General features: G+C 31.6%; 1 long non-coding RNA gene across 1 annotated transcript in view; it reads left to right on the top strand.

Moving 5' to 3' along the window:
* Positions 1-22,144, top strand: part of LOC121527519 — a 32,926-nt gene extending 10,782 nt beyond the window's left edge. The window contains exon 2 of the long non-coding RNA XR_005993422.1: positions 21,692-22,144. This is a non-coding gene — a long non-coding RNA (uncharacterized LOC121527519). The remainder of the gene's footprint in view (positions 1-21,691) is intronic.
* Positions 22,145-26,023: the final 3,879 nt, after the last annotated feature.

Genomic DNA, 26,023 nt, shown 5'->3' with positions numbered 1-26,023 from the left:
TCCCTTTGGCTCCGCGTTACATCTTTTATAATGGCGCTCTCAGTCAGAGGTGAAAAAGTCAGCGCTCCCTCGTCTCACAGTTAAAAAGAGGAAGAGTCACGAGGAAGAGCGAAGGATGAGATCAGCAGAAAGGTGCAGCTCTGACCCTAAGGTCAGCAGAGGTTTCAAAAAGATTCACATTCATTCCTCAGGTAGAAGTTCAGATACTGAGGTTTAAGAACATTCGGTAGAAGAATCAGCTCAAACGTTTTAATTAAGTACAAGTATAAAAGTACTGGTTTAAAAGTACTCAAAGTATAAAAGTACTGGTTTAAAGTACTCAAAGTATAAAAGTACTGATTTAGAAGTACTCAAAGTTTAAAAGTACTGGATTAAAACTACATAAAGTATAACAGTACTGGTTTAAAGTACTCAAAGTATAAAAGTACTGGTTTAAAAGTACTCAAAGTATAAAAGTACTGGTTTAAAACTACATAAAGTATAAAAGTACTGGTTTAAAAGTACTCAAAGTATAAAAGTACTGGTTTAAAACTACATAAAGTATAAAAGTACTGGTTTAAAAGTACTCAAAGTATAAAAGTACTGGTTTAAAACCACATAAAGTATAAAAGTACTGGTTTAAAAGTACTCAAAGTATAACAGTACTGGTTTAAAACTACTCAAAGTATAAAAGTACTGGTTTAAAAGTACTCAAAGTATAAAAGTACTGGTTTAAAACTACATAAAGTATAAAAGTACTGGTTTAAAAGTACTCAAAGTATAAAAGTACTGGTTTAAAACCACATAAAGTATAAAAGTACTGGTTTAAAAGTACTCAAAGTATAACAGTACTGGTTTAAAAGTACTCAAACTATAAAAGTACTGGTTTAAAAGTACTCAAAGTATAAAAGTACTGGTTTAAAACCACATAAAGTATAAAAGTACTGGTTTAAAACCACAAAAAGTATAAAAGTACTGGTTTAAAACTACTCAAAGTATAAAAGTACTGGTTTAAAAGTACTCAAAGTATAAAAGTACTGGTTTAAAACTACATAAAGTATAAAAGTACTGGTCTAAAACTACATAAAGTATAAAAGTACTGGTTTAAAACCACATAAAGTATAAAAGTACTGGTTTAAAAGTACTCAAAGTATAAAAGTACTGGTTTAAAAGTACTCAAAGTATAAAAGTACTGGTTTAAAACCACATAAAGTATAAAAGTACTGGTTTAAAACTACTCAAAGTATAAAAGTACTGGTTTAAAAGTACTCAAAGTATAAAAGTACTGGTTTAAAACTACATAAAGTATAAAAGTACTGGTCTAAAACTACATAAAGTATAAAAGTACTGGTTTAAAACCACATAAAGTATAAAAGTACTGGTTTAAAAGTACTCAAAGTATAAAAGTACTGGTTTAAAAGTACTCAAAGTATAAAAGTACCGGTTTAAAACCACATCAAGTATAAAAGTACTGGTTCAAAACTACATAAAGTATAAAAGTACTGGTTTAAAAGTACTCAAAGTATAAAAGTACTGGTTTAAAAGTACTCAAAGTATAAAAGTACTGGTTTAGAAGTACTCAAAGTTTAAAAGTACTGGATTAAAACTACATAAAGTATAAAAGTACTGGTTTAAAACTACATAAAGTATAAAAGTACTGGTTTAAAAGTACTAAAAGTTTAAAAGTACTGGATTAAAACTACATAAAGTATAACAGTACTGGTTTAGAAGTACTCAAAGTATAACAGTACTGGTTTAAAAGTACTCAAAGTATAAAAGTACTGGTTTAAAAGTACTCAAAGTATAAAAGTACTGGTTTAAAACCACAACAAGTATAAAAGTACTGGTTTAAAAGTACTCAAAGTATAAAAGTACTGGTTTAGAAGTACTCAAAGTTTAAAAGTACTGGATTAAAACTACATAAAGTATAACAGTACTGGTTTAAAAGTACTCAAAGTATAACAGTACTGGTTTAAAAGTACTCAAAGCATAAAAGTACTGGTTTAAAAGTACTCAAAGTATAAAAGTACTGGTTTAAAACCACATTAAGTATAAAAGTACTGGTTTAAAACCACATAAAGTATAAAAGTACTGGTTTAAAGTACTCAAAGTATAAAAGTACTGGTTTAAAAGTACTCAAAGTATAAAAGTACTGTTTGAAACTACATAAAGTATAAAAGTACTGGTTTAAAACTACATAAAGTATAAAAGTACTGGTTTAAAACCACATAAAGTATAAAAGTACTGGTTTAAAAGTACTCAAAGTATAAAAGTACTGGTTTAAAAGTACTCAAAGTATAAAAGTACCAGTTTAAAACCACATAGTGTATAAAAGTACTGGTTTAAAACCACATAAAGTATAAAAGTACTGGTTTAAAACTACATAAAGTATAAAAGTACTGGTTTAAAACCACATAAAGTATAAAAATACTGGTTTAAAAGTACTCAAAGTATAAAAGTACTGGTTTTAAAGTACTCAAAGTATAAAAGTACTGGTTTAAAACCACATAAAGTATAAAAGTACTGGTTTAAAACCACATACAGTATAAAAGTACTTATTTAAAACCACATAAAGTATAAAAGTACTGGTTTAAAACTACATAAAGTAAAAAAAATGATTTAAAACTACTCAAAGTATAAAAGTCCTGATTTAAAACTACATAAAGTATAAAAGTACTTGTTTAAAACTACATAAAGTATAAAAGTATTGGTTTAAACTACTCAAAGTGTAAAAGTACTGGTTTAAAACTACTCAAAGTATAACAGTACTTGTTCAAACTACTCAAAGTGTAAACGTACTATTTAAAACTACATAAAGTATAAAAGTACTGGTTTAAAACTACTCAAAGTGAAAAAGTACTGGTTTAAAAGTACTCAAAGGATAAAAGAACTGGTTTAAAAGTACTCAAAGGATAAAAGTACTGGTTTAAAACAACTCAAAGTATAAAAGTACTGGTTTAAAAGTACTCAAAGTATAAAAGTACTGGTTTAAAAGTACTCAAAGTATAAAAGTACTGGTTTAAAACTACATAAAATATAAAAGTACTGGTTTAAAAGTACTCAAAATATAAAAGTACTGGTTTAAAACTACTCAAAGTGTAAAAGTACTGGTTTAAAACTATTCAAAGTGAAAAAGTACTGGTTTAAAAGTACTCAAAGGATAAAAGTACTGGTTAAAAACTATTCAAAGTGTAAAAGTACTGGTTTAAAACTACTCAAAGTGAAAAACAACTGGTTTAAAAGTGCTCAAAGGATAAAAGTACTGGTTTAAAACTACTCAAAGTATAAAAGTACTGGTTTAAAAGTACTCAACGTTTAAAAAAATGGTTTAAAACTACTCAAAGTATAAAAGTACTGGTTTAAACTACTCAAAGTGTAAAAGTACTGGTTTAAAACTACTCAAAGTATAACAGTACTTGTTCAAACTACTCAAAGTATAAAAGTACTATTTAAAACTACATAAAGTATAAAAGTACTGGTTTAAAACTACTCAAAGTGAAAAAGTACTGGTTTAAAAGTACTCAAAGGATAAAAGTACTGGTTTTAAAGTACTCAAAGGATAAAAGTACTGGTTTAAAACTACTCAAAGTATAAAAATACTGGTTTAAAAGTACTCAAAGTATAAAAGTACTGGTTTAAAAGTACTCAAAGTATAAAAGTACTGGTTTAAACTACTCACAGTATAAAAGTTCTGGTTTAAAACTACATAAAATATAAAAGTACTGGTTTAAAAGTACTCAAAATATAAAAGTACTGGTTTAAAACTACTCAAAGTGTAAAAGTACTGGTTTAAAACTATTCAAAGTGAAAAAGTACTAGTTTAAAAGTACTCAAAGGATAAAAGTACTGGTTTAAAACTACTCAAATTGTAAAAGTACTGGTTTAAAACTACTCAAAGTGAAAAAGTACTGGTTTAAAAGTGCTCAAAGGATAAAAGTACTGGTTTAAAAGTACTCAAAGTATAAAAGTACTGGTTTAATACAACTCAAAGTATAAAAGTACTGGTTTAAAAGTACTCAAAGTATAAAAGTACTGGTTTAAAAGTACTCAAAGTATAAAAGTACTGGTTTCAAACTACTCAAATTGTAAAAGTACTGGTTGAAAACTACTCAAAGTATAAAAGAACTGGTTTAAAACTACTCAAAGTATAAAAGTACTGGTTTAAAAGTACTCAAAGTATAAAAGTACTGGTTTAAAACCACATAAAGTATAAAAGTACTGGTTTAAAAGTACTCAAAGTATAAAAGTACTGGTTTAAAACTACAAGAAGTGAAAAAGTACTGGTTTAAAAATACATAAAGTATAAAAGTACTGGTTTAAAACAACTCAAAGTATAAAAGTACTGGTTTAAAACTACTCAAAGTATAAAAGTACTGGTTTAATAGTACTCAAAGTATAAAAGTACTGGTTTAAAACTACTAGAAGTGAAAAAGTACTGGTTTAAAAATACATAAAGTATAAAAGTACTGGTTTAAACGTACTCAAAGTATAAAAGTACTGGTTTAAAACTACTCAAAGTATAAAAGTACTGGTTTAAAAGTACTCAAAGTATAAAAGTACTGGTTTAAAACCACATAAAGTATAAAAGTACTGGTTTAAAAGTACTCAAAGTATAAAAGTACTGGTTTAAAACCACATAAAGTATAAAAGTACTGGTTTAAAACTACTAGAAGTGAAAAAGTACTGGTTTAAAAATACATAAAGTATAAAAGTACTGGTTTAAAACAACTCAAAGTATAAAAGTACTGGTTTAAAAGTACTCAAAGTATAAAAGTACTGGTTTAAAACTCCTAGAAGTGAAAAAGTACTGGTTTAAAACTACTCAACGTATAAAGTATAAAAGTACTGGTTTAAAACAACTCAAAGTATAAAAGTACTGGTTTAAAACCACATAAAGTATAAAAGTACTGGTTTAAAACTACTCAAAGTATAAAAGTACTGGTTTCAATGTACTCATACCATAAAAGTACTGGTTTCAATCAACTCAAAGCATAAAAGTACTGGTTTCAAACTACTCAAAGTGTAAACGTACTGGTTTAAATCAACTCAAAGTGTAAAAGTTCTGATTTAAAAGTACTCAAAGTATAAAAGTACTGGTTTAAAACTACTCAAATTGTAAAAGTACTGGTTTAAAACTACTCAAAGTATAAAAGTACTGGTTTAAAAGTACTCAAAGGATAAAAGTACTGGTTTAAAACTACATAAAGTATAAAAGTACTGGTTTAAAACCACATAAATTATAAAAGTACTGGTTTTAAACCACATAAAGTATAAAAGTACTGGTTAAAACTACATAAAGTATAAAAGTACTGGTTTAAAACTACATAAAGTATAAAAGTACTGGTTTAAAACTACTCAAAGTGTAAAAGTACTGGTTTAAAGTACACAAAGTATAACAGTACTGGTTTAAAACCACATAAAGTATAAAAGTACTGGTTTCAAACTACATAAAGTATGAAAGTACTGGTTTCAAACTACATAAAGTATAAAAGTACTGGTTTAAAACCACATAAAGTATAAAAATACTGGTTTAAAACCACATAAAGTATAAAAGTACTGGTTTAAAACCACATAAAGTATAAAAGTACTGGTTTAAAACCACATAAAGTATAAAAGTACTGGTTTAAAAGTACTCAAAGTATAAAAGTACTGGTTTAAAAGTACTGAAAGTATAAAAGTACTGGTTTAAAAGTACTCAAAGTATAAAAGTACTGGTTTAAAACTACTCAAAGGATAAAAGTACTGGTTTCAATCTACTGAAATCATAAAAGTACTGGTTTAAAACTACTCAAAGTGTAAAAGTACTTGTTTCAAACTACTGACAGTATAAACGTTCTGATTTAAAACTACTCAAAGTATAAAAGTACTGGTTTAAAACTACCCAAAGTGTAAAAGTACTGGTTTAAAACTACTCAAAGTATAAAAGTACTGGTTCAAACTAATCATAGCATAAAAGTACTGGTTTCAAACTTCTCAAAGTTTAAAAGTACTGGTTTTAAAACTTCTAAAAGTATAAAAGTACTTGTTTAATCTACTCAATGTATTAAGTTACTGGTTTCAATCTACTCAAAGTATAAAAGTACTGGTTTAAAACTACCCAAAGTGTTAAAGTACTGATTTAAAACTACTCAAAGTATAAAAGTACTGGTTTAAAAGTACTTAATGTATAAAAGTACTGGTTCAAACTACTCATAGCATAAAAGCACTGGTTTCAAACTTCTCAAAGTTTAAAAGTACTGGTTTAAAACGACTCACAATATAAAAGTTCTGGATTCAATCTACTGAAAGCATAAAAGTACTGGTTTCAAACTACTTAATGTATAAAAGTACTGGTTTCAAACTACTCAATGGATAAAAGTACTGGTTTAAAAACGACTCAAAGTCTAAAAGTACTGGTTTCAATCTACTGAAAGCATAAAAGTACTGGTTTCAAACTACTCAAAAGATAGAAGTACTGGTTTAAAACAACTCAAAGTATAAAAGTACTGGTTTAAACGTACTCAAAGTATAAAAGTACTGGTTTAAAACTACTCAAAGTATAAAAGTACTGGTTTAAAAGTACTCAAAGTATAAAAGTACTGGTTTAAAACCACATAAAGTATAAAAGTACTGGTTTAAAAGTACTCAAAGTATAAAAGTACTGGTTTAAAACCACATAAAGTATAAAAGTACTGGTTTAAAAGTACTCAAAGTATAAAAGTACTGGTTTAAAACTACTAGAAGTGAAAAAGTACTGGTTTAAAAATACATAAAGTATAAAAGTACTGGTTTAAAACAACTCAAAGTATAAAAGTACTGGTTTAAAAGTACTCAAAGTATAAAAGTACTGGTTTAAAACTCCTAGAAGTGAAAAAGTACTGGTTTAAAAATACATAAAGTATAAAAGTACTGGTTTAAAAGTACTCAAAGTATAAAAGTACTGGTTTAAAACTACTCAAAGTATAAAAGTACTGGTTTCAATGTACTCATACCATAAAAGTACTGGTTTCAATCAACTCAAAGCATAAAAGTACTGGTTTCAAACTACTCAAAGTGTAAACGTACTGGTTTAAATCAACTCAAAGTGTAAAAGTTCTGATTTAAAACTACTCAAAGTGTAAAAGTACTGGTTTAAAACTACCCAAAGTGTAAAAGTACTGATTTAAAACTACTCAAAGTATAAAAGCACTGGTTTAAAACTACTCAAAGTATAAAAGTACTGGTTCAAACTACTCATAGCATAAAAGTACTGGTTTCAAACTACTCAAAGGATAAAAGTACTGGTTTAAAACTACTTAATGTATAAAAGTACTGGTTTCAAACTACTCAAAGTATAAAAGTACTGGTTTAAAACTACTCAAAGTGTAAAAGTACTTGTTTCAAACTTCTCACAGTATAAAAGTTCTGATTTAAAACTACTCAAAGTATAAAAGTACTGGTTTAAAACTACCCAAAGTGTAAAATTACTGATTTAAAACTACTCAAAGTATAAAAGTACTGGTTTAAAACTACTCAACGTATAAAAGTACTGGTTCAAACTACTCAAAAGATAAAAGTACTGGTTTAAAACTACTCAAAGTGTCAAAGTACTGGTTTAAAACTACTCAAAGTATAAAAGTACTGGTTTAAAACTACTCGATGTATAAAATACTGGTTAAATAGTACTCAAAGTATACAAGTACTGGTTTCAAATTACTCAAAGTCCAAAAGTACTGGTTTAAAAGTACTTAAAGTGTAAAAGTACTGGTTTCAAACTTCTCAAAGTTTAAAAGTACTGGTTTTAAAACTACTCAAAGTATAAAAGTACTGGTTTAAAACTACTCAAAGGATAAAAGTACTGGTTTAAAACTACTCAAAGTATAAAAGTACTGGTTTAAAACTACTCAAAGGATAAAAGTACTGATTTAAAACTACTCAAAGTATAAAAGTACTGGTTTAAAACTACTCAAAGTATAAAAGTACTGGTTTAAAACTACTCAAAGTGTCAAAGTACTGGTTTAAAACTACTCAAAGTATAAAAGTACTGGTTTAAAACTACTCGATGTATAAAATACTGGTTAAATAGTACTCAAGGTATACAAGTACTGGTTTCAAATTACTCAAAGTCCAAAAGTACTGGTTTAAAAGTACTTAAAGTGTAAAAGTACTGGTTTCAAACTTCTCAAAGTTTAAAAGTACTGGTTTTAAAATTTCTAAAAGTATAAAAGTACTTGTTTAATCTACTCAATGTATTAAGTTACTGGTTTCAATCTACTCAAAGCATAAAAGTACTGGTTTCAAACTACTCAAAGGATAAAAGTACTGGTTTCAATCTACTGAAATCATAAAAGTACTGGTTTAAAACTACTCAAAGTGTAAAAGTACTGGTTTAAACTACTCACAGTATAAATGTTCTGATTTAAAACTACTCAAAGTATAAAAGTACTGGTTTAAAACTACCCAAAGTGTAAAAGTACTGATTTAAAACTACTCAAAGTCTAAAAGTACTGGTTCAAAACTACTGAAAGCATAAAAGTACTGGTTTCAAACTACTTAATGTATAAAAGTACTGGTTTCAAACTACTTAATGTATAAAAGTACTGGTTTCAAACTACTCAAAGGATAAAAGTACTGGTTTACAACCTCAAAGCATAAAAGTAATGCTTTAAACTACCCAAAGTATAAAAGCACTGGTTTCAAACTACTTAATGTATAAAAGTACTGGTTTCAAAGTACTTAATGTATAAATGTACTGGTTTCAAACTACTCAAAGGATAAAAGTACTGGTTTACAACCTCCTCAAAGCATAAAAGTACTGCTTTAAACTACCCAAAGTATAAAAGTACTGGTTTAAAACGACTCACAGTATAAAAGTTCTGGTTTCAATCTACTGAAAGCATAAAAGTACTGCTTTAAACTACCCAAAGTATAAAAGTACTGGTTTAAAACGACTCACAGTATAAAAGTACTGGTTTCAAACTACTTAATGTATAAAAGTACTGGTTTCAAACTACTCAATGGATAAAAGTACTGGTTTAAAAACGACTCAAAGTCTAAAAGTACTGGTTTCAATCTACTGAAAGCATAAAAGTACTGGTTTCAAACTACTCAAAGTGTAAAAGTACTTGTCTAAAACTACTCAACGTATAAAAGTACTGGTTTCAATCTACTGAAATCATAAAAGTACTGGTTTAAAACTACTCAAAGTATAAAAGTACTGGTTCAAACTAATCATAGCATAAAAGTACTGGTTTCAAACTTCTCAAAGTTTAAAAGTACTGGTTTTAAAACTTCTAAAAGTATAAAAGTACTTGTTTAATCTACTCAATGTATTAAGTTACTGGTTTCAATCTACTCACAGTATAAAAGTTCTGATTTAAAACTACTCAAAGTATAAAAGTACTGGTTTAAAACTACCCAAAGTGTTAAAGTACTGATTTAAAACTACTCAAAGTATAAAATTACTGGTTTAAAAGTACTTAATGTATAAAAGTACTGGTTCAAACTACTCATAGCATAAAAGCACTGGTTTCAAACTTCTCAAAGTTTAAAAGTACTGGTTTAAAACGACTCACAATATAAAAGTTCTGGTTTCAATCTACTGAAAGCATAAAAGTACTGGTTTCAAACTACTTAATGTATAAAAGTACTGGTTTCAAACTACTCAATGGATAAAAGTACTGGTTTAAAAACGACTCAAAGTCTAAAAGTACTGGTTTCAATCTACTGAAAGCATAAAAGTACTGGTTTCAAACTACTCAAAAGATAGAAGTACTGGTTTAAAACAACTCAAAGTATAAAAGTACTGGTTTAAACGTACTCAAAGTATAAAAGTACTGGTTTAAAACTACTCAAAGTATAAAAGTACTGGTTTAAAAGTACTCAAAGTATAAAAGTACTGGTTTAAAACCACATAAAGTATAAAAGTACTGGTTTAAAAGTACTCAAAGTATAAAAGTACTGGTTTAAAACCACATAAAGTATAAAAGTACTGGTTTAAAAGTACTCAAAGTATAAAAGTACTGGTTTAAAACTACTAGAAGTGAAAAAGTACTGGTTTAAAAATACATAAAGTATAAAAGTACTGGTTTAAAACAACTCAAAGTATAAAAGTACTGGTTTAAAAGTACTCAAAGTATAAAAGTACTGGTTTAAAACTCCTAGAAGTGAAAAAGTACTGGTTTAAAAATACATAAAGTATAAAAGTACTGGTTTAAAAGTACTCAAAGTATAAAAGTACTGGTTTAAAACTACTCAAAGTATAAAAGTACTGGTTTCAATGTACTCATACCATAAAAGTACTGGTTTCAATCAACTCAAAGCATAAAAGTACTGGTTTCAAACTACTCAAAGTGTAAACGTACTGGTTTAAATCAACTCAAAGTGTAAAAGTTCTGATTTAAAACTACTCAAAGTGTAAAAGTACTGGTTTAAAACTACCCAAAGTGTAAAAGTACTGATTTAAAACTACTCAAAGTATAAAAGCACTGGTTTAAAACTACTCAAAGTATAAAAGTACTGGTTCAAACTACTCATAGCATAAAAGTACTGGTTTCAAACTACTCAAAGGATAAAAGTACTGGTTTAAAACTACTCAAAGTGTCAAAGTACTGGTTTAAAACTACTTAATGTATAAAAGTACTGGTTTCAAACTACTCAAAGTATAAAAGTACTGGTTTAAAACTACTCAAAGTGTAAAAGTACTTGTTTCAAACTTCTCACAGTATAAAAGTTCTGATTTAAAACTACTCAAAGTATAAAAGTACTGGTTTAAAACTACCCAAAGTGTAAAATTACTGATTTAAAACTACTCAAAGTATAAAAGTACTGGTTTAAAACTACTCAACGTATAAAAGTACTGGTTCAAACTACTCAAAAGATAAAAGTACTGGTTTAAAACTACTCAAAGTGTCAAAGTACTGGTTTAAAACTACTCAAAGTATAAAAGTACTGGTTTAAAACTACTCGATGTATAAAATACTGGTTAAATAGTACTCAAAGTATACAAGTACTGGTTTCAAATTACTCAAAGTCCAAAAGTACTGGTTTAAAAGTACTTAAAGTGTAAAAGTACTGGTTTCAAACTTCTCAAAGTTTAAAAGTACTGGTTTTAAAACTACTCAAAGTGTAAAAGTACTTGTTTCAAACTACTCACAGTATAAAAGTTCTGATTTAAAACTACTCAAAGTATAAAAGTACTGGTTTAAAACTACCCAAAGTGTAAAATTACTGATTTAAAACTACTCAAAGTATAAAAGTACTGGTTTAAAACTACTCAAAGGATAAAAGTACTGGTTTAAAACTACTCAAAGTATAAAAGTACTGGTTTAAAACTACTCAAAGGATAAAAGTACTGATTTAAAACTACTCAAAGTATAAAAGTACTGGTTTAAAACTACTCAAAGTATAAAAGTACTGGTTTAAAACTACTCAAAGTGTCAAAGTACTGGTTTAAAACTACTCAAAGTATAAAAGTACTGGTTTAAAACTACTCGATGTATAAAATACTGGTTAAATAGTACTCAAGGTATACAAGTACTGGTTTCAAATTACTCAAAGTCCAAAAGTACTGGTTTAAAAGTACTTAAAGTGTAAAAGTACTGGTTTCAAACTTCTCAAAGTTTAAAAGTACTGGTTTTAAAATTTCTAAAAGTATAAAAGTACTTGTTTAATCTACTCAATGTATTAAGTTACTGGTTTCAATCTACTCAAAGCATAAAAGTACTGGTTTCAAACTACTCAAAGGATAAAAGTACTGGTTTCAATCTACTGAAATCATAAAAGTACTGGTTTAAAACTACTCAAAGTGTAAAAGTACTTGTTTCAAACTACTCACAGTATAAATGTTCTGATTTAAAACTACTCAAAGTATAAAAGTACTGGTTTAAAACTACCCAAAGTGTAAAAGTACTGATTTAAAACTACTCAAAGTCTAAAAGTACTGGTTCAAAACTACTGAAAGCATAAAAGTACTGGTTTCAAACTACTTAATGTATAAAAGTACTGGTTTCAAACTACTTAATGTATAAAAGTACTGGTTTCAAACTACTCAAAGGATAAAAGTACTGGTTTACAACCTCCTCAAAGCATAAAAGTACTGCTTTAAACTACCCAAAGTATAAAAGCACTGGTTTCAAACTACTTAATGTATAAAAGTACTGGTTTCAAAGTACTTAATGTATAAATGTACTGGTTTCAAACTACTCAAAGGATAAAAGTACTGGTTTACAACCTCCTCAAAGCATAAAAGTACTGCTTTAAACTACCCAAAGTATAAAAGTACTGGTTTAAAACGACTCACAGTATAAAAGTTCTGGTTTCAATCTACTGAAAGCATAAAAGTACTGCTTTAAACTACCCAAAGTATAAAAGTACTGGTTTAAAACGACTCACAGTATAAAAGTACTGGTTTCAAACTACTTAATGTATAAAAGTACTGGTTTCAAACTACTCAATGGATAAAAGTACTGGTTTAAAAACGACTCAAAGTCTAAAAGTACTGGTTTCAATCTACTGAAAGCATAAAAGTACTGGTTTCAAACTACTCAAAGTGTAAAAGTACTTGTCTAAAACTACTCAACGTATAAAAGTACTGGTTTCAATCTACTGAAAGCATAAAAGTACTGATTTTACACTACTTAATGTATAAATGTACTGATTTCAATCTATTCAAAGCATAAAGGTACTGGTTTAAAACTACTCAACGTATAAAAGTACTGGTTTCAATCTACTGAAAGCATTAAAGTACTGGTTTCAAACTACTTAATGTATAAATTTACTGGTTTCAAACTACTCAAAGCATAAAAGTACTAGTTTCAAACTACTTAATGTATAAAAGTACTAGTTTCAAACTACTTAATGTATAAAAGTACTGGTTTAAAACTACTCAAAGTATAACAGTACTGGTTTAAAACTACTCAAAGTATAACAGTACTGGTTTAAAACTACTCAAAGTGTAAAAGTACTGGTTTAAAACTACCCAAAGTGTAAAAGTACTGATTTAAAACTACTCAAAGTATAAAAGCACTGGTTTAAAACTACTCAAAGTATAAAAGTACTGGTTCAAACTACTCATAGCATAAAAGTACTGGTTTCAAACTACTCAAAGGATAAAAGTACTGGTTTAAAACTACTCAAAGTGTCAAAGTACTGGTTTAAAACTACTTAATGTATAAAAGTACTGGTTTCAAACTACTCAAAGTATAAAAGTACTGGTTTAAAACTACTCAAAGTGTAAAAGTACTTGTTTCAAACTTCTCACAGTATAAAAGTTCTGATTTAAAACTACTCAAAGTATAAAAGTACTGGTTTAAAACTACCCAAAGTGTAAAATTACTGATTTAAAACTACTCAAAGTATAAAAGTACTGGTTTAAAACTACTCAACGTATAAAAGTACTGGTTCAAACTACTCATAGCATAAAAGCACTGGTTTCAAACTACTCAAAAGATAAAAGTACTGGTTTAAAACTACTCAAAGTGTCAAAGTACTGGTTTAAAACTACTCAAAGTATAAAAGTACTGGTTTAAAACTACTCGATGTATAAAATACTGGTTAAATAGTACTCAAAGTATACAAGTACTGGTTTCAAATTACTCAAAGTCCAAAAGTACTGGTTTAAAAGTACTTAAAGTGTAAAAGTACTGGTTTCAAACTTCTCAAAGTTTAAAAGTACTGGTTTTAAAACTACTCAAAGTGTAAAAGTACTTGTTTCAAACTACTCACAGTATAAAAGTTCTGATTTAAAACTACTCAAAGTATAAAAGTACTGGTTTAAAACTACCCAAAGTGTAAAATTACTGATTTAAAACTACTCAAAGTATAAAAGTACTGGTTTAAAACTACCCAAAGTGTAAAATTACTGATTTAAAACTACTCAAAGTATAAAAGTACTGGTTTAAAACTACTCAAAGGATAAAAGTATTGGTTTAAAACTACTCAAAGTGTCAAAGTACTGGTTTAAAACTTCTCAAAGTTTAAAAGTACTGGTTTTAAAACTACTCAAAGTGTAAAAGTACTTGTTTCAAACTACTCACAGTATAAAAGTTCTGATTTAAAACTACTCAAAGTATAAAAGTACTGGTTTAAAACTACCCAAAGTGTAAAATTACTGATTTAAAACTACTCAAAGTATAAAAGTACTGGTTTAAAACTACCCAAAGTGTAAAATTACTGATTTAAAACTACTCAAAGTATAAAAGTACTGGTTTAAAACTACTCAAAGGATAAAAGTACTGGTTTAAAACTACTCAAAGGATAAAAGTACTGGTTTAAAACTACCCAAAGTGTAAAATTACTGATTTAAAACTACTCAAAGTATAAAATTACTGATTTAAAACTACTCAAAGTATAAAAGTACTGGTTTAAAACTACTCAAAGTATTAAAGTACTGGTTTAAAACTACTCGATGTATAAAATACTGGTTAAATAGTACTCAAGGTATACAAGTACTGGTTTCAAATTACTCAAAGTCCAAAAGTACTGGTTTAAAAGTACTTAAAGTGTAAAAGTACTGGTTTCAAACTTCTCAAAGTTTAAAAGTACTGGTTTTAAAACTTCTAAAAGTATAAAAGTACTTGTTTAATCTACTCAATGTATTAAGTTACTGGTTTCAATCTACTCAAAGCATAAAAGTACTGGTTTCAAACTACTCAAAGGATAAAGTACTGGTTTCAATCTACTGAAATCATAAAAGTACTGGTTTAAAACTACTCAAAGTGTAAAAGTACTTGTTTCAAACTACTCACAGTATAAATGTTCTGATTTAAAACTACTCAAAGTATAAAAGTACTGGTTTAAAACTACCCAAAGTTAAAAGTACTGATTTAAAACTACTCAAAGTATAAAAGTACTGGTTCAGACTACTCATAGTATAAAAGTACTGGTTTCAATCTACTGAAATCATAAAAGTACTGGTTTCAAACTACTTAATGTATAAAAGTACTGGTTTCAAATTACTCAAAGGTTAAAAGTACTGGTTCAAAAACTACTCAAAGTCTAAAAGTACTGGTTCAAAACTACTGAAAGCATAAAAGTACTGGTTTCAAACTACTTAATGTATAAATGTACTGGTTTCAAACTACTCAAAGGATAAAAGTACTGGTTTACAACCTCCTCAAAGCATAAAAGTACTGGTTTCAAACTACTTAATGTATAAAAGTACTGGTTTCAAACTACTTAATGTATAAATGTACTGGTTTCAAACTACTCAAAGGATAAAAGTACTGGTTTACAACCTCCTCAAAGCATAAAAGTACTGCTTTAAACTACCCAAAGTATAAAAGTACTGGTTTAAAACGACTCACAGTATAAAAGTACTGGTTTCAAACTACTTAATGTATAAAAGTACTGGTTTCAAACTACTCAATGGATAAAAGTACTGGTTTAAAAACGACTCAAAGTCTAAAAGTACTGGTTTCAATCTACTGAAAGCATAAAAGTACTGGTTTCAAACTACTCAAAGTATAAAAGTACTCGTTTCAAACTACATAAAGTGTAAAACTACTGGTTTAAAACTTCTAAAAGTATAAAAGTACTGGTTCAAAACTACTCAAAGCATAACACTACTGGTTTAAAACTACTCAAAGTGTAAAAGTACTTGTCTAAAACTACTCAACGTATAAAAGTACTGGTTTAAAACTACTGAAAGCATAAAAGTACTGATTTTACACTACTTAATGTATAAATGTACTGATTTCAATCTATTCAAAGCATAAAAGTACTGGTTTAAAACTACTCAACGTATAAAAGTACTGGTTTCAATCTACTGAAAGCATTAAAGTACTGGTTTCAAACTACTTAATGTATAAATTTACTGGTTTCAAACTACTCAAAGCATAAAAGTACTAGTTTCAAACTACTTAATGTATAAAAGTACTAGTTTCAAACTACTTAATGTATAAAAGTACTGGTTTAAAACTACTCAAAGTATAACAGTACTGGTTTAAAACTACTCAAAGTATAACAGTACTGGTTTCAATCTACTCAAAGTATAAAAGTACTGGTTTCAAACTACTCAATGTATAAAAGTCGTGGTTAAATAGTACTCAAAAGATACAAGTACTGGTTTCAAATTACTCAAAGTCCAAAAGTACTGGTTTCAAACGACTCCAAGTTTAAAAGTAATGTTTTCAATCTACCAAAAGTATAAAAGTACTGATTTAAAACTACTCAAAGTGTAAAAGTACTGGTTTAAACTACTCAAAGTGTAAAAGTATTGGTTTCAAACTACTCAAAGTATAAAAGTACTGGTTTAAACTACTCACAGTATAAAAGTTCTGGTTTAAAACTACTCAAAGTATAAAAGTACTGGTTTCAAACTACTGAAATTATAAAAGTACTGGTTCAAACTACTGAAAGTATAAAAGTACTGGTTTAAAACTACTTAAAGTATAAAAGTAAAAGTAATGTAAGGGGGGGATATGCCATTAAGGACCAAAGCTTAGTTTGGCCACAGGGGTCTACAGCTCACTTTCCCACCTCCCCAAAAACATGTTTCTAACGGCCATAATGACTAAAATGTTATATTAAATTGTTAATGTTGAAATATTTGGGATGCACCTGTTTCAGCCACATTTATGCCCATTGAAAATGAACACATTTTAGTACAACACAAATATACTCAAGAACCATATATGTGTACTACCAGCCTCCTCGCTGGTGATTGGTTGGGACATTTCGCTCCGGTTCTCCTGAGTCTCTACCACAGACATCTTCATACTAGGCTACATACGTCCGATATTTCCTTGCTGGTGTGTGACGTGATTTGTGTCGTGCACAGGTGCGATGGATCGCGTTCAAACCAATGGGGTGTCAGAATGGTTTTATGTTTACACTTCTCATCCAACCACAATCAAATTCACTCTATCTGGATGGCGTGATTTATCAGGATAGGTTTTGGGAGTTTTTATTTGTGCTTTTTTGAACGATGACAAGACAGAATGAAAACAAGCTGAAATTTAAAAAAGGAGTAACGAGGCTATTTTTAAAATGTAAGGAGTAGAAGTAAAAAGTTGGCTGAAAAATAATTACTACAGTAAAGTATAGATGCTAAACATTTCTACTAAAGTAAGGTAACAAAGTATTTGTAATCTACTACAGCATTATAGACCTTTATTAACATGGTTATTTAACTAAACGCGGTTATTTAACTCTCCTACAGCATTAACGACCTTTATTAACACGGTTATTTAACTCTCCTACAGCATTAACGACCTTTATTAACACGGTTATTTAACTCTCCTACAGCATTAACGACCTTTATTAACACGGTTATTTAACTTAACACGGTTATTTAACTCTCCTACAGCATTAACGACCTTTATTAACACGGTTATTTAACTCTACTACAGCATTAACGACCTTTATTAACACGGTTATTTAACTCTCCTACAGCATTAATGACCTTTATTAACACGGTTATTTAACTCTCCTACAGCATTAACGACCTTTATTAACACGGTTATTTAACTCTCCTACAGCATTAACGACCTTTATTAACACGGTTATTTAACTTAACACGGTTATTTAACTCTCCTACAGCATTAACGACCTTTATTAACACGGTTATTTAACTAAACACGGTTATTTAACTCTCCTCCAGCATCAACGACCTTTATTAACATGGTTATTTAACTTAACACGGTTATTTAACTCTCCTACAGCATTAACGACCTTTATTAACACGGTTATTTAACTAAACACGGTTATTTAACTCTCCTCCAGCATCAACGACCTTTATTAACATGGTTATTTAACTCTCCTCCAGCATTAACGACCTTTATTAACATGGTTATTTAACTCTCCTACAGCATTAATGACCTTTATTAACACGGTTATTTAACTCTCCTCCAGCATTAACGACCTTTATTAACACGGTTATTTAACTCTCCTACAGCATTAACGACCTTTATTAACATGGTTATTTAACTCTCCTCCAGCATTAACGCCCTTTATTAACACGGTTATTTAACTCTCCTCCAGCATTAACGACCTTTATTAACATGGTTATTTAACTCTCCTCCAGCATTAACGCCCTTTATTAACATGGTTATTTAACTCTCCTACAGCATTAACGACCTTTATTAACACGGTTATTTAACTCTCCTACAGCATTAACGACCTTTATTAACACGGTTATTTAACTCTCCTCCAGCATTAACGACCTTTATTAACATGGTTATTTAACTCTCCTCCAGCATTAGCGACCTTCATTAACACGGTTATTTAACTTAACACGGTTATTTAACTCTCCTACAGCATTAACGACCTTTATTAACACGGTTATTTAACTCTACTACAGCATTAACGACCTTTATTAACACGGTTATTTAACTCTACTACAGCATTAACGACCTTTATTAACATGGTTATTTAACTAAACACGGTTATTTAACTCTCCTACAGCATTAACGACCTTTATTAACACGGTTTTTTAACTCTACTACAGCATTAACGACCTTTATTAACACGGTTATTTAACTCTCCTACAGCATTAACGACCTTTATTAACACGGTTATTTAACTCTACTACAGCATTAATGAGCTTTATTAACACGGTTATTTAACTCTCCTACAGCATTAACGACCTTTATTAACACGGTTATTTAACTCTCCTACAGCATTAACGACCTTTATTAACACGGTTATTTAACTTAACACGGTTATTTAACTCTCCTACAGCATTAACGACCTTTATTAACACGGTTATTTAACTAAACACGGTTATTTAACTCTCCTCCAGCATTAACGACCTTTATTAACAGGGTTATTTAACTTAACACGGTTATTTAACTCTCCTCCAGCATCAACGACCTTTATTAACACGGTTATTTAACTCTCCTACAGCATTAATGACCTTTATTAACACGGTTATTTAACTCTCCTACAGCATTAATGACCTTTATTAACACGGTTATTTAACTCTCCTACAGCATTAATGACCTTTATTAACATGGTTATTTAACTCTCCTACAGCATTAACGACCTTTATTAACATGGTTATTTAACTCTCCTCCAGCATTAACGACCTTTATTAACACGGTTATTTAACTCTCCTCCATCATTAACGACCTTTATTAACATGGTTATTTAACTCTCCTACAGCATTAACGACCTTTATTAACATGGTTATTTAACTCTCCTACAGCATTAACGACCTTTATTAACATGGTTATTTAACTCTCCTCCAGCATTAACGACCTTTATTAACATGGTTATTTAACTCTCCTCCAGCATTAGCGACCTTCATTAACACGGTTATTTAACTTAACACGGTTATTTAACTCTCCTACAGCATTAACGACCTTTATTAACACGGTTATTTAACTCTACTACAGCATTAACGACCTTTATTAACACGGTTATTTAACTCTACTACAGCATTAACGACCTTTATTAACATGGTTATTTAACTAAACACGGTTATTTAACTCTCCTACAGCATTAACGACCTTTATTAACACGGTTATTTAACTCTCCTACAGCATTAACGACCTTTATTAACACGGTTATTTAACTCTCCTACAGCATTAATGAGCTTTATTAACACGGTTATTTAACTCTACTACAGCATTAATGAGCTTTATTAACACGGTTATTTAACTCTCCTACAGCATTAACGACCTTTATTAACACGGTTATTTAACTCTCCTACAGCATTAACGACCTTTATTAACACGGTTATTTAACTTAACACGGTTATTTAACTCTCCTACAGCATTAACGACCTTTATTAACACGGTTATTTAACTAAACACGGTTATTTAACTCTCCTCCAGCATTAACGACCTTTATTAACACGGTTATTTAACTCTCCTCCAGCATCAACGACCTTTATTAACACGGTTATTTAACTCTCCTCCAGCATTAACGACCTTTATTAACATGGTTATTTAACTCTCCTACAGCATTAATGACCTTTATTAACACGGTTATTTAACTCTCCTACAGCATTAATGACCTTTATTAACACGGTTATTTAACTCTCCTACAGCATTAACGACCTTTATTAACATGGTTATTTAACTCTCCTCCAGCATTAACGACCTTTATTAACACGGTTATTTAACTCTCCTCCATCATTAACGACCTTTATTAACATGGTTATTTAACTCTCCTACAGCATTAACGACCTTTATTAACATGGTTATTTAACTCTCCTACAGCATTAACGACCTTTATTAACATGGTTATTTAACTCTCCTCCAGCATTAACGACCTTTATTAACATGGTTATTTAACTCTCCTCCAGCATTAGCGACCTTCATTAACATGGTTATTTAACTTAACACGGTTATTTAACTCTACTACAGTATTAACGACCTTTATTAACACGGTTATTTAACTCTACTACAGCATTAACGACCTTTATTAACATGGTTATTTAACTCTCCTCCAGCATTAACGACCTTTATTAACATGGTTATTTAACTCTCCTCCAGCATTAACGACCTTTATTAACACGGTTATTTAACTCTCCTCCAGCATTAGCGACCTTCATTAACACGGTTATTTAACTTAACACGGTTATTTAACTCTACTACAGTATTAACGACCTTTATTAACATGGTTATTTAACTCTCCTACAGCATTAACGACCTTTATTAACACGGTTATTTAACTCTCCTACAGCATTAACGACCTTTATTAACACGGTTATTTAACTCTCCTACAGCATTAACGACCTTTATTAACACGGTTATTTAACTCTCCTCCAGCATTAACGACCTTTATTAACACGGTTATTTAACTCTCCTCCAGCATTAACGACCTTTATTAACACGGTTATTTAACTCTCCTCCAGCATTAACGACCTTTATTAACACAGTTATTTAACTCTCCTACAGCATTAACGACCTTTATTAACACGGTTATTTAACTCTCCTCCAGCATTAACGACCTTTATTAACACGGTTATTTAACTCTCCTCCAGCATTAACGACCTTTATTAACATGGTTATTTAACTCTCCTCCATCATTAACGACCTTTATTAACATGGTTATTTAACTCTCCTCCAGCATTAACGACCTTTATTAACATGGTTATTTAACTCTCCTCCAGCATTAACGACCTTTATTAACACGGTTATTTAACTCTCCTCCAGCACTAGCGACCTTTATTAACATGGTTATTTAACTCTCCTCCAGCATTAACGACCTTTATTAACACGGTTATTTAACTCTCCTCCAGCATTAGCGACCTTCATTAACACGGTTATTTAACTTAACACGGTTATTTAACTCTACTACAGCATTAACGACCTTTATTAACATGGTTATTTAACTCTCCTCCAGCATTAACGACCTTTATTAACGTGGTTATTTAACTCTACTACAGCATTAACGACCTTTATTAACGTGGTTATTTAACTTAACACGGTTATTAAACTCTACTACAGCATTAACGACCTTTATTAACACGGTTATTTAACTCTACTACAGCATTAACGAGCTTTATTAACATGGTTATTTAACTCTACTACAGCATTAACGAGCTTTATTAACGCGGTTATTGAACTCTACTACAGCATTAACGACCTTTATTAACGCGGTTATTTAACTCTACTACAGCATTAATGACCTTTATTAACACGGTTATTTAACTCTACTACAGCACTAATGACCTTTATTAACACGGTTATTTAACTCTACTACAGCATTAACAAGCTTTATTAACACGGTTATTTAACTCTACTACAGCATTAACGACCTTTATTAACACATGTATTTCTGTCTTCTCTGGTTGTTCCTCCAGGCCCCGCCGTCCGCTTCAGCAGCTTCACGCCGTCTGGACCGATGCCCCCTCCTCTGATTGGTCAGCACACACTGCAGGTGCTGAGAGACGTCCTCTCCTACAGTGACGACATCATCAAAACGTTGTTGGAGGTGAAGGCGGTTGCCCAAAATGAAGTGTCCTAACTGGCTGGGACTCCCAGAATGCCATTTCAGTGATGTCACATGAGAGAGAGAGAAAATGGACGATCAAGTGACTGTTCTGAATAATGAGGCGCTGCTCACTAATCCACATTTACTATTTATGATTTTTAACAAGTTTAAATGGAATCATCACTCCCTTAGAACAGCAGACTCCTGATACCTTTAAAACACTCCTTATCCTGGTCTTTGTAAAAGGATATGATTCACTCCAGAAGTGAGCCGCTGCTTTTACAATAAAATAAATAAATACACGTTTAATGTGCTGATCTGACTAATCTCAGTGTGAACGTTACACATTTACATATTTAAGAGGTTAATTCATATAACCACGCTCCCACAGGACCAACACTTCCTCTCTGTTCCTCTTGGATGACCATTCCATTTACAGGGCTCCCACAGACCTGGTCCAGGTCTAGACCCGAACTGTCAGACTGACAACGCAGACGTCTGGGGAGAGTTGTAGGGGGAGTAGAGATCTAAACATCATCTTCATAGCCAAGGATGGAATGTTTAATGAGCTGGAATGCATGACATCATCTTTATAGGCAGGGATGGAATGTTTTATGGGCTGTAAAGTATGACATCATCGTTATAGGCAGGGATGGAATGTTTTATGAGCTGTAAAGGATGGCATCATCTTTATAGGCAAGTATGGAATTTTTAAAAGGTTTCACAGATGACCTCATCTTTAAAGGTAAGGATGGAATATTATACAAACTACAATGGATGACATAATCTTCAGCAGCAAGGATGGAATGTTTATTGAGCTGGAAGGTATTACATCTTCTTAAAGGCAAGGATGGAATGTTTAATGAGCTGTATAGTATGACATCATCTTTACAGGCAAGGATGGAATATTTAATGTTTTTTGTTGGATGACATCATCTTTGTAGGCAAGGATGGAATGTTTGATGAGCTGTAAAGTATGACATCATGTTCAATGGCCAGGATGGAATTTTTAATGAGCTTTAAAGGATGGTATTATCTTAAATGGTAAGCATGGAACATTCATTTAAAGGATGACTTCTTCATAGGCAAGAATGGATGGTTTTATATGCTTTAAAAGATGACATCATCTGCATAGGTTAGGATGGAATTATTAATGAGTTGTAACAGATTACATTATCTTCAGAGGCAAGGATGGAATGTTTTAAACAGGGCTCGACAGTGCAAGTGTTTCACTCGCATTTGCGCCTAAAAATAGGTGTGTGCAAACTGTAAAAATTATTTAGGGGCACAGATGGAGGAGAGACACCCTGCTTGGCATCTTTGTAGCCATAGCAACACGTGGTCGTCTGTGCTTATTTATTCGTCTCATGTTAAGAATGACATGTTGGACAGCTCACCGTCTCGCTGGCTGCTCATAACGCCCCAGTGCAAGAGCAGAAACCCCAAGACAGTGTAATTTGGAGTTTTTTCATTGTTTATGTGGAAAAATCGAGTACAAGGTCTCCCTCCTCACCCATCAGTGCATCCACGGACATGCCCCCCAATACCTCATGACTCCTCACCCCCCAGACCTCCTCGTGCACCCTCCGTTCTGTGACCCTCCAAGTCCCCAGAACCAAGCTCCGCACTATGGGTGATCGGGCCTTTTTCACTGCAGCACCGAGGCTGTGGAACGCCCTCCCTGACCACCTGAGGGCCCCACAAACTGCAGATGCTTTTAAAAGAGACCTAAAAACCTGTCTTTTACTAAAGCTTTTTGTTAAAATTCTTTTATAGGCTCTTCTCTTAATTGATTTTATAATTTTATCGTATTACTCTTCCGCTCTGTAGCACTTTGAGATTGCTGAAATGTGAAGTGCAACACAAATAAAATTTATTAGGGCCCGAGCACCGAGTGGTGCGAGGACCTAATTGTATCTGCCAGGATTATTCAACATATCATTTGTTGTCATTGCATGGCATTTTGAGGCCCTTAACATTTATGAATTTGCAGGAAACTTTGCACATACATCCAGTCTCGCGAAAATTTCGATATTTTTTGGGTCTCCAACATGAAAATTTAGAATTGCAAAAATAGCGCCCCCTAACGGTTTTCAAAGTTAAAGCCCCCTCCTTTGACTTTGTCATAGATTCATCAAATTTTGTGTGCAAGTGCGGCTTGGGGAGATCTACAAAAAAACCTCTTGGGCCTACACTCTATCTCCAACAGGAAATCCACCATTTTGAATAAATAAGCAAAAACGGGGCTGTTTTTGGCCTTTTCCAGGGGACATAACTGAACGAACTCATTCAAGGGATTTCATCAGATCGACTTGTACTTCAGCACAGAGCTACATGAGACATGGCTGATGAAAAGTTATTCGGGGTTTTCCCATTAGTCGAAAGGTGTGGCCATGGCGAGCCCTCAAATTTGCATAAGATTCTGGTAAACAGGAAGTAGTTTATTACTCAGCCGTGCATTGCCCAATTGGACTCATATTGCTCAGGTATATTGACGGTCATGGCCTGCACCCATTCATATGGTCAGATTTTATACAGATCAAAGCGCCACCTAGTGGTGACAGGAAATGTCAAGGTTTATGGTGCAAGCTACAGTTTAAAAACTATCCAAGATATCCACTTCAAATTTGTGTCAGGAAGGACTAAAGAAGTGCTTTTAGCTTTGTGGAAAATAAAATTGACTTTTCGTCAGAGGGCGTGGCCTCAGCGGGGCAACAAAGTCAAGAGTCGCCATCTTGTCTCATCAAAAATGTTTAAACAGTCATAACTCTAGTATACATGGTCCTATCTGAGACAGATTTCATGTGCCTGGTAACAGTCCAGGCCAGAACACATCCATGCTGGAAATTTTGAAAAATTGTACAGCGCCACCCTCTGGCAACAGAAAGTCATTACTCCTGAATTTCACGTCGCAGAACCTACATGGTTGGGCAGATCATTCTGAAAATTCACTCAGGCTGTTCTCAAGGAGTTGGCCTTACACATATACGATGGTCAAACATCTACATTAACGGGCGGGGCCATGGTGATTTTTTGTTCGCCATGAAAGAGGAAGTATATTTTTCAAATGGTTATAAGACACCTAGAGCAATGAAACTGGCAAAAAAAAAATCTCATTGGATTGCTAAGAAGATTGATATTCATTTTGTAGGTGGGCGTGGCCTATTGGCTCAATGGCGCCCCCTTCAAATTTTCAAAAATTCAGCCACCCCAGCTGGTGTAACCCAGGCCTTTGAGTTTTGGTGTGCATGTCATCATCAGTCCTACAAAAAAGCTATTTGGACCCATGCCAAAATCTCAACAGGAAGTCCACTAGCTTCATTGGATGAAACAGGAAGTAGAATTCTCAGGGGCTTGTAATATGTGTAGAGCAATAAAACTTGGCAAAAACATTCTCATTAGCATGCTGAGATAATTAATGTGATGTTTTTAGGTGGGCGTGGCCAGTAGGCTCAATGGCAGCCCTTAGAAAATTTAAAAAAATCAGCCCCCCCCCAGCAGGTTTGACCTAGGATTTCCAAACATGTGTGGGCAGATTCGTCATGTCAGGATACACAAAAAATCCTCTTGGACCCATATCGTAAGTCAAACAGGAAGTTGGCCATTTTGAATTTTTTGGTAAAACGAGGCATATTTTAGGGGTCGTATTTGAACGAACTTGTCCGAGGGCGTTCATCCAAACTACTTCATCTTTAGTGGAGAGCAAGAAGAGATGTCTTTGGTCAAAAGTTATTCGGGGATTTCTCATTAGTCGAAAGGCGTGGCCATGGCGGCCCCTTGAATTGAAATGCCTCATCATGTGATAAAGGTGGCTGGTGCTCACAGAAAAATTTTCATTTATTACAAGATTGGCCAAATCCTGCTGAAATTAGCCCAGAGACATCCCTCAAGGTTGTTATTACTCAGATTTGAAGGTCAAGAGTTCTTAACTTAAATGGTGTGGTGGTGACAATTTTTCTTTCGCCATGTAACAGGAAGTAGAATTATCTAGTGCTTACAAAACTTGTAAAGCCATGAAACTCGGCAGGAAAATACTCAGTAGCAACACGAGATGATTGATAATATAATTTTTGGTGGGCGTGGCTTTTATGCTCAGTGGCGCCCCCTACAATTTTTGAAAATTCAGCTCCTGCATCAGGTTTAACCTAGGATTTTGAAAATTCTTGAGCTTATACATCATTTTAAGTTCTACAAAAAAGCC

This window comes from Cheilinus undulatus, linkage group 19 (assembly GCF_018320785.1).
Source record: "Cheilinus undulatus linkage group 19, ASM1832078v1, whole genome shotgun sequence".
NCBI lineage: Eukaryota > Metazoa > Chordata > Actinopteri > Labriformes > Labridae > Cheilinus > Cheilinus undulatus.
The sequence above is the reverse complement of the archived record's forward strand: the minus strand, read 5'-3'. Positions and strand labels throughout refer to the sequence as shown.